At 35.6% G+C, this 7,500-nt stretch overlaps 1 protein-coding gene across 1 annotated transcript in view; it reads left to right on the top strand.

The window, feature by feature from the left end:
* Window positions 1-7,500, top strand: part of LOC144957602 (poly(rC)-binding protein 3-like) — a 243,585-nt gene that overhangs the window by 174,672 nt on the left and 61,413 nt on the right.

Genomic DNA, 7,500 nt, shown 5'->3' with positions numbered 1-7,500 from the left:
GTATACCGGACCAACACACAAAGCTTTGTGTAACCTCGAACGTTTATAGTTTGGTTAATACAGTTAAGTGAGAAGTACTGATAAACGTGGATGGCAAAAAAAAAAAAAAAAACAATAACAAAGACCCGAGTGACGTCAACTTCATTCTATCTATATTATTACTTGTCTCGAAACCCTCAATGTTTGCGTAGAAATAAAGACTGTTACGAACAGGCAGTCAGTCATATACTAAACTTATTATACATCATATTGGGGGCAGCGTCGCTCAGCAGTACGGTCTTTGCTTCGTACCCGAAAGGTACCGAGTTCGATCACCCGCCTTGTGTGGCCTTGCGCAAGTCACTTCGGCCTAGATCAATTTGCAGGCTGTACTGCGGCCGACGCCTGGGTTATTCCAGTCTTCCCCTAGAGACAAATTTCCCCTATGGGATAAATAAAGGGAATTTTATTTTATTTGTTGTTTTATCGACATATATTTAGTAAATGACTCGTCATTATGTAGCCGTGAATGTTACAATCCCTGCTGTTATCCATGCATTCATAGCACACACAACATGCTAATACAGCCATATTCTGAAGATTTAAAAAAATCACGTCTTTAATAATTTGGCCAGAAAATACTCCTCCTTCAAATATCGATCGATTAATATGACCCTCGCCTTGGCAAAAATTCTCAAACTTTGGGATTCAACGAAGTCCCAGGTTTGAGAATTTTAAACTATTGGGGGGGGGGGTGCGGCAAGATAAGGCTCATTTTAATCGATCAATGTCTGGAGGACGAGTTTTCTGGCCAAATTTTTTTAAAATACGTGTTTTTTTTTCCAGATTATGGCTGAACACAAACCAACACCTGTAAATACAGAAAGCCGTTCAAAGCCATCTCGACTGTAAACTGATTCCATTATGGCAATAATGATCATTATGATAATAATTACATACCAGTTCTTATTTACTCCTAGCTGGTGGCTTTACTTCCATACTCTTCAAAAACACATTTATAAAACTTTGAACCAGAACAATCAGCTCTGTGGTCGAGTGGTATGACACTCGCTTTCGGATCGGAAGGTCCTGGGTTCGAGCCTCGCGCTCGGCGCATAGTTGAGTCCTTGGAAAAGGCTCTTCACTCACATTCTCTCACCGTACTCAGGTGTAAAATGAGTGCCTGGCCACCAACAGCGTTGTATCTGTCCGAAACATTGTAATATCGCCTAACAGGCGTCATGTCCCGTCCTACATGTTAAATGTTGCTGTTGACCAGGGACACCTTGTAAAGCGCTTTGAGCACATTTTAGTGGATATTGCACTATATAAAGCTCAATTTTAATTATTTATTTATTTATATTATTTTTTAACAATCGTCCCCCAACCTTGACTTGTGTGTGCTATGATTGCATGGATTAACAGCAGGAGTTGGAACATAATGGCAACATAACGACGAGTCATTTACTAAACTTTGAACCAGAAAAATCATCCCCCTATCTTCTAATCAAATTTCGCCATCGATTGAAATGACCCTCATCTTGGCAAAAAAAAAAAAAAAATCTCAAACCTGGGACGTCAGGAAGGAAGTCTTCAAGTGTTTTTATTCAGAGTAAGGCTGAACACACGTCAACACCTAATAAAGATAGTATGCGCTTGGATAAGAAACTCACAACATTGTCATCCGGAAGTATAACGGACCAACACACAAAACGATGTGTAACCATGGACGTTTATAGTCAGGTTAATACAGTTTAGTGCCATCCGCGATTATGAGTAATTCTCACTAAACTGTATTAACCAGACAATAGATAGTATGCAGATGACGTCACTCAGGCCTTTGTTATTGTTTTTGCCATCCGCGTTTGTGAGTTGTTCTCACTAAACTGTATCAACCAGACTATAAAAGTTCATGGTTACACAGAGTTTGTGTGTTGGTCCGTTATACTTCCGGATGGCAATGTTGTGAACTCCTTGGCCAAGCGCATTCTATCTATACACGTTTAAGGTTACGCATAGTTTTTTTTTAGCTCAGTTGGTAGAGCACTCGCTTCACACGCAAAGGGACCAGGATCGATCCCTGGTACGGTAGAGCTATTTTTTTCTGACCGCCCTGCCCACACAACATTAACAATGAATGGGTAGCTTAGTCTGTTAGATTTGGCGGAAAGTACTTTGCCATAGACTAACGTCCTATCCGAAGTCAATGGCTCTGAACGACTACTTTCTTGTTTTTTTTTTTTTGTTTTTTTTTTACCCAAAAGCCTTTCCGAATAGGAATGGTTTCAAAAGTTTACTAAAATTAATGAGCTCGGGGGAAGTCTTTATAGTTATTTCTAAAAAATCTAATAAGAGGTTTACAGTTTCTGACCAAAATTTAATTAGATTGTTCCGTCAGTCAGTTTTGTTTTGTTTTTTGTATTTTTTTATTTTATTTTATTTTTTTTTGGTTGTACACAATGACAGCCTAAACCCAATATAAGCAAAGTCAGATCCGCCATTGCTTGTAGGTTCTTGCTGTTTTAGGATGGACGAGGGGAGGAGGAGGAGGAAGAGGAAGATGATGGAGGAGGATTGGGGGAGGGGGGAGGTTTATTGGTGGTATGAGGTATACAGTTTTTGACCAAAAGTGAGTTAAGCTGTATCGTCAATTTTTTGGGGGGTTGTACAGATTGACAGTCGCGACTAGTCGAAACCCAATATAAGCAAAGTGAGATCCGCCATTGTTTGTTTTCTCTAGGCGGTGATTACCTCCCACCTTGCTGATTGGTCTGGGAGATTTTATGGTGGGTTACTGTGCTGTTTGAGGGTGGAGGAGGGGGGGGGGGGGTCAGGAGGAGGAAGAAGAGGGTGAGGGATGAGGAGGAGTGTGGGGAAGGAGGAGGAGGAGGATTGGGGGGGGGGGGGTTATTGGTGGGTTTCTGTGCCGTTTGAAGGTGGAAGAGGGGAGGAGGAGGAGGAGGAGGAGGAGGAAGAAGAGGGTGAGGGATGATGAGGGATGTGGGGGAGAGAGGAGGAGGAGGAGGAGGATTGGGGGGGGGGGGAGATTAATTGGTGGGTTCTTGTTGTTTGAGGGTGGAAGAGGGGAGGAGGAGAAGACGGAGGCGGAAGAGGATAGGGGGGGGGGGTGAGATTTATTAGTGTTTTCTTGCTGTTTGAGGATGGAAGAGGGGAGGAGGAGAAGGAGGAGGACGGGGATGGAGGAGGAGTAGGGTGAGTGAGAGGGGGGGGGGGAAGAGGAGTAGTAGTTGGGGGGGGGGGGGGGGAGGGGGAGAGGGGGAGGAGGAGTTGGGGGGGGAGGGAGATTTCTTGCTGTTTGAGGATGGAAGAGGGGAAGGAAGATGACGGAGGAGGGGGGGGGGGGGGGGGAGGAGGATGAGGGGAGGAGGGTAGCATAATATACAAAATGTCCTCAATTCCGACTCATTTTTCGTTCATTGTGTTATGCGTTTAGGAAAAATACTCACAACATAAGCGGGCAAGATAAAACGTTCCAACTATGTGTAACCTTCAAAATATTTATAGTTTTATTGATAAGATTAAATGTTTTTGTGAAAACTCATTGCCCCTAGAAATGATTATAAATAGCTGAATGACGTCAAAGTTCATTCCGTGTGCACATAAAGTGGAAATGTTGATTTATTCGGCTGCTAATAGAAGAAATGGGGGGGGGGGGGGGGTCCCGATAGCTCAGTTGGTAGAGCACTCGCTTCATACGCAAAGGGACCGTAATCGATCACGGGTGCGGTCGAGATTTTATGTTCTGTCCACCCAGCCAGCAGTGAATTGGTAGCTTGGTGGTCTGTCAGATTTGGCGGAAAGTACCTTGCGATAGACTAGCGTCCTATCCAAACGGTAGCAAGCAATTATTATTGTCCGATTCACGCTATAGAAACCGAGATAAGCTCCGGCTCCATTGGGCCCAATGGCTCTGAATGACTACTTTTAAAAATATATATAATGGAAGAAATTGAAGGCGTTGATATGTGTGTGTGTGTGTGTGTGTGTGTGTGTGTGTGTGTACTAGAATCATAATGTTTTGGTATAGGTTTTGTTTTTATTTTCATTTTATTCTTTTTTTTTTTCCTGTTTTGTGGATTATTTGCTTTGTTTGTTTACTTGTTTGTTTATATCGTTTTGTGGTGTTTGTTTTGTTTTTGTTTTTGTATTTGATATTGCATTTATTTTATTATTTTTTTCTTGGGGGGGGGGGGGGGGGCAGTTTCTGTGATGTTTTGATTTTCTTTTTGTTTCTTGAGGGGGGTGGGGGGGGGGTGGAACTTTTTCTTTTGTATTTTCTGTTTTGATTTTGTTGTTTTTTTTTTTTTTGTTGTTTTTTTTGTGATCTAATTCTTTTGTTTTCTTTATTTTTTCTATGAGTGGGGAAGGTATTTTTGGAGAAAAAATATTTTTCAGTCTTTTTGCATATGTATTTTGTAAAAGAAAATAACAAAACTAATATTCAAATTCCACCACATTTACTTTCTCCTTAAACTTGGCGCTTTCATGGGTAGATTAGAACAACATTGCTCGCTTTTGCCAAAAAGACGAAAAAAAAAAAGAAAAAACCACCCACAAAACCAAAACAAAACAAACCAAACAATGGAGGATGTCTGTAAAGAATCACCCCCCCCCCCCCCCCCCCCCCCCCCCCCCCCCCCCCTGATAGTTTGACATCGGAATCCCCAATTAGTTGCTATGGAAAACAAATGACGTTCATGCCTTTCTTTGTGTGACGGCAGTCTTTAAAAAAAAAAGATAATGAATTTATTACAAAGTAATTATACAACACGTTGATATAATAATGATAGTAGTATAATAAGAATAATAATATAATAATAATATATATAATAATGAATAATAAAATAATAATAATAATAATAATATAATATAATATAATAAGATATAATAATAAAATAAAATAATAATAATAATAATATAATATAATAATGATAATAATAATGATAATAATAATAGTAATATAATAATAATAGAATAATAATAATAGTAATAATAATAATATATAATAATAATAATAATAATATAATAATAATAATAATAAATAATAATAATAATAATAATAATAATAATGATAATAATAATAATATAATAATAATAATAATGATAATAATAATAATAATAATAATGATAATAATAATAATAATGATAATAATAATAATAATGATAATAATAATAATATGATATAATAATAATAATAATAATGATAATAATAATAATAATGATAATAATAATAATAATAATGATATAATAATAATAATAATAATAATAATAATAAATAATAATAATAATAATAATAATAATAATAATAATAATAATAATAATGATAATAATAATAATAATGATAATAATAATAATAATAATAATAATGATATAATAAAATGATAATAATAATAATATAATAATAATAATGATAATGATAATAATAATAATAATAATATAATAATAATAATAATAATAATAATAATAATAGCAATAATAATAATAGTAATAATAATAATAATAATAATAATAATAATAATAATAATAATAATAATAATAATAATATAATAATAATAAATAATAATAATAATGATAATAATAATAATAATGATAATAATAATAATAATGATAATAATAATAATAATGATAATAATAATAATAATAATAATGATAATAATAATAATAATGATAATAATAATAATAATGATAATAATAATAATAATGATAATAATAATAATAATAATAATAATAATAATAATAATAATAATAATAATAATAATAACAATAATAATAATAATAATAATAATAAAGCGACGTTTTAGTTGTTGATTTTATTTCTTGTTTGTCTTTTGTTTTTTGTTTGTTTGTTTGTTTTTGTTTTGTTTTTATCTTAATTATTATTTTATTTTGATATGTTTTGTTGGGTTTTTTGTGTGTGGGGGCGGGGGTTGTCTGGGTTTTGTTTTTTTTTTTTTTTTGTTATATTTTAAAAATTTGTTTTTGTTTTAATTCTTTTGCTCTGAGTCCATGAGACAAACAAACACTGTTATTTAGTTCTGGATTAGCTTTCTTGTTGCCAAAACAGACATTTTCTCGCTTGTCTTGTCAAAGTCAAAGATGAGAATTGGAACAAGTTTTAAAAGAAAGAAACAATTAATTATCATTGTATTTGGTTACAGTGTAAGACTGATATTCACATTGATGGGTTGGCGATAGACTAGACGTAACAGCCTAAACAATATAAGTAAATTAGAGAGATGGAGAATGGGGGGGGGGGAGTGGGAGGGAGGGATAGAGAGAGAGGGAGATAGAGAGAGAGGGAGAGGCGGGGAGAGAGATAGAGAGAGAGGGAGATAGAGGTAGAGAGATAAAGAGAGAGGGAGAGAGAGAGAGAGAGGGGGGGAGGGAGGCGGGAGGGAGAGAGGGAGATCGAGAGAGGTAGAGTGGGGGGGGGGAGAGAAGAGGGGGAGAGAGATAGAAAGGGGAGAGATAGACGGAGAAAGAGATAGAGAGGGGAAGAGAGAGAGAGAGAGAGAGAGAGAAAGAGAGAGAGAGAGAATGTTTTTGGCAATGTATATAGCTCCGTGTCGTACACAAACAGATATTGATATGATACAAACGATTGTTAGACTTGAAAACAAAAATTAGAGACGAAAGTAGGAAGGGGAACGACAAGTGGATACAATAGGGGGGGAAAAAGAAAGAAAAGCTAACAAAAACAGCCGCAAAAAAAAAAGCCACAAAAAAAAAAAAAAAAAAATAAAAAAAAAAAATATAACACCAAAAAACAAGCAAAACAAACCGAGATAATTAAAAACAGGAGCAATTTAACGTCTTGGTTTAGTGGAGTCAATCATCTCCTCATTTTGTTTCTTTTTCTTTTTCTTTTTTTTTTTTTTTTTGCCATTTCTTTCAATTGTTTCCCAACGACACAACAACTCAAATTGTTAATTTAATAAGTACGAGTAATGATATGATATCATGACCTCACCCAACTCGACTGTCAAGTGTGAATGAGTACCTGGCTACAAGCAGTGACCCGGGGTCTGTATAAGAGTTTTTAGTACAATAAGTACACATTATAACAGGCCACTGGTCCTGTATGAAATGGAAATATTTTGAATCCCGTATGGTTGGCTTTCTAGGGGAATAAAATTTAATGAAACTTTGTGAGACGCATTGAGCATGGTTAAGCCTTATGAATATTCATATTCAAGTTATTTTTATTATATTTTTTAGTGAGCGATCGTGTCCCAACATTCCAACTCATATGTTTGGATGGCTGAGAAAACCGGGAAAGATGCGCAAATTTCATGAATTGCGTTATATGTATGCAGTGGTGTAGACCACATCTTTCTGATCATTTACCCCTTTAAATTTTCTTTCCATGTCTATTAGAACCAAAGTTATGAATATTTCTTTTCTGGATAAAATTTGTTGCTATGGGAAACACTTTATCTTCGATTTTGGCTCATATCTCGAATCGAAGCTTGCCGCATCTTCCCGGGTTTTCTCAGCCAG

This window comes from Berghia stephanieae, chromosome 12 (genome assembly GCF_034508935.2).
Source record: "Berghia stephanieae isolate SIO BIC M18660-M18661 chromosome 12, UCSD_Bste_1.3, whole genome shotgun sequence".
In the NCBI taxonomy this organism is placed as follows: Eukaryota; Metazoa; Mollusca; class Gastropoda; order Nudibranchia; family Aeolidiidae; genus Berghia; species Berghia stephanieae.
Note: the sequence above shows the minus strand (reverse complement) of the source record. Positions and strands in the feature narration are given on the sequence as shown.